The sequence below is a fragment of the Anarrhichthys ocellatus genome, unplaced genomic scaffold, assembly GCF_004355925.1.
Source record: "Anarrhichthys ocellatus isolate YVR2014 unplaced genomic scaffold, GSC_Weel_1.0 scaffold84, whole genome shotgun sequence".
Taxonomy (NCBI): Eukaryota; Metazoa; Chordata; class Actinopteri; order Perciformes; family Anarhichadidae; genus Anarrhichthys; species Anarrhichthys ocellatus.
In genome coordinates this window covers 1353200-1360066 of record NW_022280114.1, presented here as the reverse complement: position 1 = coordinate 1360066, position 6867 = coordinate 1353200, and the positions used below count along the sequence as shown (strand labels likewise).

General features: G+C 47.3%; 1 protein-coding gene across 4 annotated transcripts in view; it reads left to right on the top strand.

The window, feature by feature from the left end:
- hivep1 (HIVEP zinc finger 1) overlaps positions 1-6867 on the top strand; it is a 59572-nt gene that overhangs the window by 12919 nt on the left and 39786 nt on the right. The window lies entirely within an intron of this gene.

Sequence of the window (6867 nt, the reverse complement as noted above, 5' to 3'; positions counted from 1 at the left end):
TGTGTGTGTGTGTGTGTGTGTGTGTGTGTGTGTGTGTGTGTGTGTGTATTGGGCTTAAACTTTTCAAAGCAAAGCACAAGTGAAGGGCTCAGAGACGCCGAGTTAAATTGGAGCTAACGAACGGTTGACCTTCCCCTACTTGTTAGTACCTTTCTCCCCTCCACAGGTGAGCTTTTGTGGCCCCCCCCGAGCCACTTCCTGGAAACTTTGCTGAGCGGCATTGATGTTGGCAACTCGGAGAGGCGTGAGCGTCTGAGTGGGAATGACGAGTTAAGGGAAGGAGAAGGAAAAAAAAAAACCAGGGTGGGGGCCGGCAGGATTTGCCTCTGCTCACGTCAGCGCACAGGCCCAGAATAGTGGAAGAAATTCTCCTGGCGCTGGCGAGGCTGGATGTCACATTATTTCGGAGATGTGCTCACGACACACAGATGGGGTGGGGGGCGGGGGGCGGAGAGCTCCTATACGCAGCGAGGACGTATGTCATCTGCAGAGAAGTGCCCCGACAAAACCTGCCTCTGTTTGGACTCTGAAACTCCGGGGGTCCGTCTTTTTTTTCATGATTGTGGGGGAAAATGTGACGCCAGTTAAGCTGCAGGAGTTTAAAAAAACTCCTAAAAAATTAAAATGCTTTGGAAAAACTCAAATAAAAAAAAAAAAGAGAAGGGAACGTCTGTAAGCCGGAAACCCTTAAAAGGTTTGTTGTGTGCGTGTGCGTGTGTGTGTGCAGAGCTGGCATTGCTTAATGGTTTGCACACGCAAAGCCCGATGTAGGGGTTGCCAGGGAAACAGAGCAGCATGAGTCTCGGTCTGCAGGTGCTGTTCCTTGTGTCCTACGGCTGGAACCTCCCACGAATGTGCAGGGAGGGAGGAGGGCAGAGGAGCATTCTGGGAGGGGGCTGGGGGGGCTCACTTGTATGTTAAGAGCTCTGCTAGAAGGAGCGCTGGTCTGGTTATATGGTTGTACGAGCGTGTTTTTGTAAAAAAAAGTTTCTATCAAAACTTCCCATAATGCCCACTTCTTCAAAATGGCCTGTTTTATTGAAACAAAAGTCCAAAACCCCAAAAATATTCATGTCACCTGAGTCGCAGTTTAACGTCCTGTCATTTAAGTGCTTGTGCATGTTTTTTAGGCAGCAGAAGTCGCTCACTGATAAATGACGAAATCAATACGAAAATGTATCAGATTTGGAAGATGGCGCAACGAGATGACGTCATCCAAAAAAGATCCAGTCAAACAAATTGGAAAAATGGCAAATATGTACATTTATTTCATGTATTCATTTGAGGAAGGTTGCAGTCTGCTCATCAGTCAAGTCAGAGGTTTTCATCTGCCGCCATTTTTATGTCTCCTCGCCAGCGACGGTCCGTACGTTTGTCCCATTCTCGTGAACACTATGTCTCAGGAAACCTCTGAAGGGAATTTCTTAAAGATTTGCCACAAACGTCCGACTGAACTGATTAGATTTTGGTGGTTAAAAGTCACTGTGGCCTCACAAAACCAAGTTTTTTTTCACTCTCATTATGACAGTTCTGCGCAAATGTCTAATAGGAAATGATAAAGTGATGACATTTTGGACAAACATGGATGTATGTCGCAACCTGCAACCTGGAACTTGACATGGTTGGCGGAGGCATACGACCGTGAAGGCATCAAATTGTAGTTCTCTTTAGTCGACGTTTAAGTCGCGTGCTTCATGTGCCTCTCGACGTATTCGCTCAGTTTTTTTCCATTGCACTTGCACCAATTTTTCCGCATCAGCCAAATGTTTCGTGAACGTATAAGTCATGTCTGAATGACAGAATGCCAGCGCTTCAACAGCTTGACGAAGCCAGCCTGGGTGGACACGTCTGAAAAGGTTTTCGTAGCCACAATCGTGTTGTCGGAGAAGGTTTGAGGGGGAAAAAAGAACGAATCGCTCTAAGAGGAGGAGAGAGCAGCCGTACTGTTGATTCAACCCGAGGAGCTGGGCAGTAAGGTTCGAGGGAGAAAATGGTGGAAATGTGCCGACGTCGCTTCAGATCTGGTGCCCCCCCTCCCGTCCTCTTGAGCGACAAGCCCTGAAGGTACACTCAGTCATTCCTCTCTGGCTCAAAAACTCCTCTGAGAATCCTCTTCTCTGCTCACTGCTCCTCATCCTGTTTTTTTTTTTTTGTTTTTTTTCTCAAGTCGGCGTCCAGTCTGGGGCTGCGCTCAGATCATGCATTGATTCATAAGGCCGTCGTCAGGAGAGCTGCTGACTCCGATTTCCCCCCATGCCAATGAAGCCGCTCCGCTATTAGCATTAGTGGGAGCAGTTTTGCCGCAGCGGCACAACGGCTCATAATTAATTCAATGTCAGCGTCTTAATTCTGCTCACGGACGTGTATTTTCTTCACTGATTACACACGTTACGGCCGAATTTGAGGTTCAATTTGTGAGTCTAGCCTTCAGGAGAGTCCTCTGCCGCTGTGCCCACCAGATGTGAAGGGCAAGTGGGCGAGAAGGGCAGAGGTTAGCCGCGTGGTTTGCTGAAGGTCAGGCTGTGGGCTGTATTTATCAACCCTGACACTTGTCGTTTCTCCGCCACGTGGGACGTCCGCCATCATCAGGCAGCGTGGGGGTCACATGCACGAGGGGGGGGGGGGGGGAGGACCAACGATCAGAAACTGTTGCTTCGCTTACAGGCGACAAACTAAAGTGACACTTTGCCGTCAGGAGACGTGTCTGTCTGCTTTCTTAAAAAATCTCCACACAGCACTTCTCTGCTTCTGTAGAGGCTTTTTTTTTTTTTTTGTCCTCCTCCCCTCTTAAACACTCAGTGATCTGTGGAGAAGCTCGGAGAGGAAACTTGAAGAAGTGCTGTGCATTTAGTGGCAAAACAAGCATTTTGAAATGATTATAGAGAAAATTGCAGCGAGCATTTTGTGGCGAGCAGTGACTGATGCTCTTTGTGTTTGTTGGTACAACACTGCTGAGACAATAGTTTGTGATGGCGGTGCTATAAAAATAACATCTTGTCGGCTTGTACTTAAGGACAAGACGTGTGTTAGTTTAGTTAGAGAAAAGTTTGTAAGCGTTTTGGAAAGAGCAAGGCTTGGTGTTTCCCCTTGCTACCAGTTTTTATGCTAAGCTAAGCTAACCATGTTGTGACTTTAAGGTCCGTACTCAATCCACATTGTGAGTCTTCTTTTATATTAGTGCCATTCCTCACTAATCTTTGTTTTTCTCTAAATTGTCAAGAAAAAGGTGAAAAATACCCCCGATTGTTTCCCAGAGTCCAAGTGTCATCTTCATACGTTTGATTTTGTCCAACCATCGGTCCCAAAACTCCTATAATCAATTTAAAATGTTATAAAACTGAGAAAAGTCACAAATCTTCACATTTGAGAAGCTGGAACCAGCTAATGTTAGGCTGTCTCTGCTTTATAAATGACTTAAACAGTAAACAAATTACCCCAAAAAAAGACAATCAATAATCAATAGTTTGAGCAACACAGAGAAATAAACAACAATTTTGTTGAACAATAAAAATGTCTCAAATGTGTCCCATCACAAACAGTCATCCAAGAACTTTGTCTGAATAAAATCCGACTTGAAACTGGCAGAATCTCCAACGGAACTTGAATAAGCGACTTCTGCACACGTTCATGTAACTGTCTGCTCAGTGTGAGATTTTACAGGAATCAGCAGACCCTTATCATGTAGGCAAACAACTTCCTCCTGTAGGGCCTCTTTTAAAAAAAACACACATAAAAACAGGGGCCCTGCCTCATATGACGAAGCCTGTTCATTCATAAACTCTTTGTTTTGCTTCCTCGCTGCTCGCCACCGGCGGGAAACGTGTTTTTGCTTCATCCGTGTGTGTGTTTAGTTAGGTATCGACTCAGTGAGGTATGCGGGGGAGGAGTATGACGGAGAGAGTGAGTGTTGCACGCCCCGAAGTGGCCGTCGGTGGGGAGGGGGGAGCAGAGGGGTGGGGAGTTCGTCCTTGGCTGCCCAACGACCCTGTGGACTCTGGTGGGTCAATGGTGAAAGATTGAAAGCCCCCCCCCCCCGAACAGAGTGTCAGTCATCGGAAAGGTTGAGCCGGGTCGGACGAGGTCGGGTCAATATTTTAAAGACGTAGGCACACACCTATATTTAGAGCGAGGTCAGGAGGTCGTCGGCCGCCACCCTCTGGCTTGCTGCAGGAGCGGAGTGACAAGCGGCCGTCAGGTGTGACGAGTCCTCGTCCCACACGACCCTGACCCACATGTCTAAAATACCTTTTAATGTTCAGCCACAGCAAATACGCATTGAAGGAAACAGTTTGTAACTTCTAGAAGGGATACCTTCATTAATACAAAGTATGTTACATCTCACTATGTGGTGTTACAAGGATCGTAAAAGTCCTAAAGTTGGTGAATCCTGCAGAAACCCTGAAAAGGTGACGACGGCTTTATGATGGGCAGCTCCGCTCCCCTCAGCAGGGTCATGGGGTCACATCAAGCCTCCAGCAAACCAACCAACAGCTGACTGGAGGAACAGCTTTTTTTTTTTTTAAACCGAAAACCGCTCAGCAGTGCTGCGGCAGCAGTGTTTCTGCAGCCACGGTCAAATATAAATGCCTTGGAAGAAGACTGGGGAGAGAGGGTGAAAGGGGGACAAATGGAGAGGGAGGGGGGGGGGGGGGAGGCAGTCGAGGATGGGGAAGGGGATGATGGCAGAGCGCCAGAGTTGAGGGTGTGAAAGAGAGCGTGAAAGAGAGGGGGGAATGATGTCAGGGTAAGGAGAGCGATATAGGGGCAAACGTAAAGAGGGTTAATAGGGAGGCTGTGGAAATATGTGAGAGAGGGAGGAGGAGGAGGAGCAGGAGGAAGGGGAAGCTTCATCCTCTTGCGTAACACGGGCCATCTCTTCCTTTAGCCGCTGTTGCCATGGGAAGAGATGTTGGGAGGGGGGTTCTGAGCTCCCCGATGCCTCCCGGGCGGGAGAGACTCTGGGGGATTCTGAGCCACGACTTTCCTCCTCGAACAGCGAGGAAGAGCGAGGAACAGCGAGTTTAAGAAAAACAATCCTCCAGTGATATTTTTAGACCTCGCATTCTGGTTGATTCTGCCGGCTACCCCCAAACACACTTCATCAAAATAAATAACAAGGAAGCTGCCGCCGTGTGTGTGTGTGTGTGTGTGTGTGTGTGTGTGTGTGTGTGTGTGTGTGTGTGTGTGTGTGTGTGTGTGTGAACCTGCAGGGCGTTGATGTGTGACTCATTCTCTGGTTCAGGTGTGTCTTGTAAAAATGAAATCCGGGAATTGTTTAGAACTATTTTTATTTTTTACATTTTCTTCATGTGCTTGGCATGACTATCAGTGAGTCTCAGCGGTGTGTGTGTGTGTGTGTGCAGGTGTCGTGTCTGATGGTGTGTGTGTGTGTGTGTGTGTGTGTGGGCGTGTGTTATCAGCCCCGTCCAGTTGAGTGAGCGATGAAGAAAACAGTCATCCTCACCTGTAGCGCTGATATGAACAGAGAGAATGGACAGCAACTTTGGTGACTGCTCGTTCAGCATTTGTTTTTCTTTCTGAGAGTTCAAGAAGATCAAAAATAAGGTGCTTAGCTTAGCTTAGCATAAAGGCTGGAAACAGTAGCTGGCTTGGCTCCACCTGCACTTGCAAACCTCACTAATGAACAGATATCTCTGTTTCATTCATACACAAACAGAAACGTAAAAACTTTTCCTTTCAATCATTCAAGTCATTTCATGGATCAGAAATGACAAACGTTCACTGACTGATCGCTGTTCAATTCAAAGCTTTTGCAGCTTTTGACATCGTTGCATATTGAATCATCTGTTGGATTTGACCTGTTTGTTGCACAGTTTTGTGAACAACCTCATGACATCAGGGACATTTTGATGTCCGCTCTTCCACATTACTACAGACTAAACAACATTGCTTTTCTTTTTACGTGAGCCCACACCTGGCAGAGATTTTGGGAGGTCGTCAATACCAAAGCTGCCTTACTTTCGCCTATTGTTGGCAATGGATTCACAGGAGTTTTCAACATGACTCAGCATATCATGCAGGTGTACCTGATGAGGTGGACTCCACGTGTGTATCAGAGCCAGTTTAATGATTTGATACATACATTTTATTTCTAGCAAAAACATCAAATATTTCATTTGTGAGGCAGCATTTGTTTCGTCTGATGTGTCTCTGTGCTGTTGGTCAGACAAAACAAGACGAGATGTGTCTTGATTCATAAAAAACATAACATAATCATGACTTGCATCCACACTCTTCAGTCCCTCCTTTTTCCTCGTGGTGTTGACGTGGAGGCGGTGCAGGTCGCGCCGCGCACCTCTTCCTCATTAGCGCCCTCATTAGTCCCCGCCGATCGGATCAATGCGCCGATACAACGGAGGAGTATTTATAGCCTCTGCGGAGGCGCGGGAGGTTTGTAGCTACGCCACAAGTAGGTTAGCTGCTAATCTGATGTCGACAACGCGCGTGTGAGTTATGGAGGAATTAGTGCTGTTTTTAGATCCGCCGTCCTGTTTTCTTTTTTATAAGAGAGACAGAGACAGAGACAGAGAGAGAGAGAGAGAGGGAGAGAGAGAGAGAGCTGCTCGGCAGGGAGGGCTTTCCCTGGTTTAAGAGCAGGGATTTTTAAAAGAAGAAGAAAAAAAAGGGAGAGGAGAGGAGGGAGGGAGAAGGAACACAAAGGCAGGCAGGGAGGAGGAAGAAGAAGCGTGGTTACACTGACAGTGGAGAAAAGCAGCCAGAAGTGAGAAGTGAAAGCACAGCGACACAGTTAGTGAGAGAGGACAGACTGAGGACAGACGCTCTCCGGGAGACAGAGGCAGAGGAATGTCAGCGGTTATTAGTTGGGGAAGTCTCTGACTGTCTGTG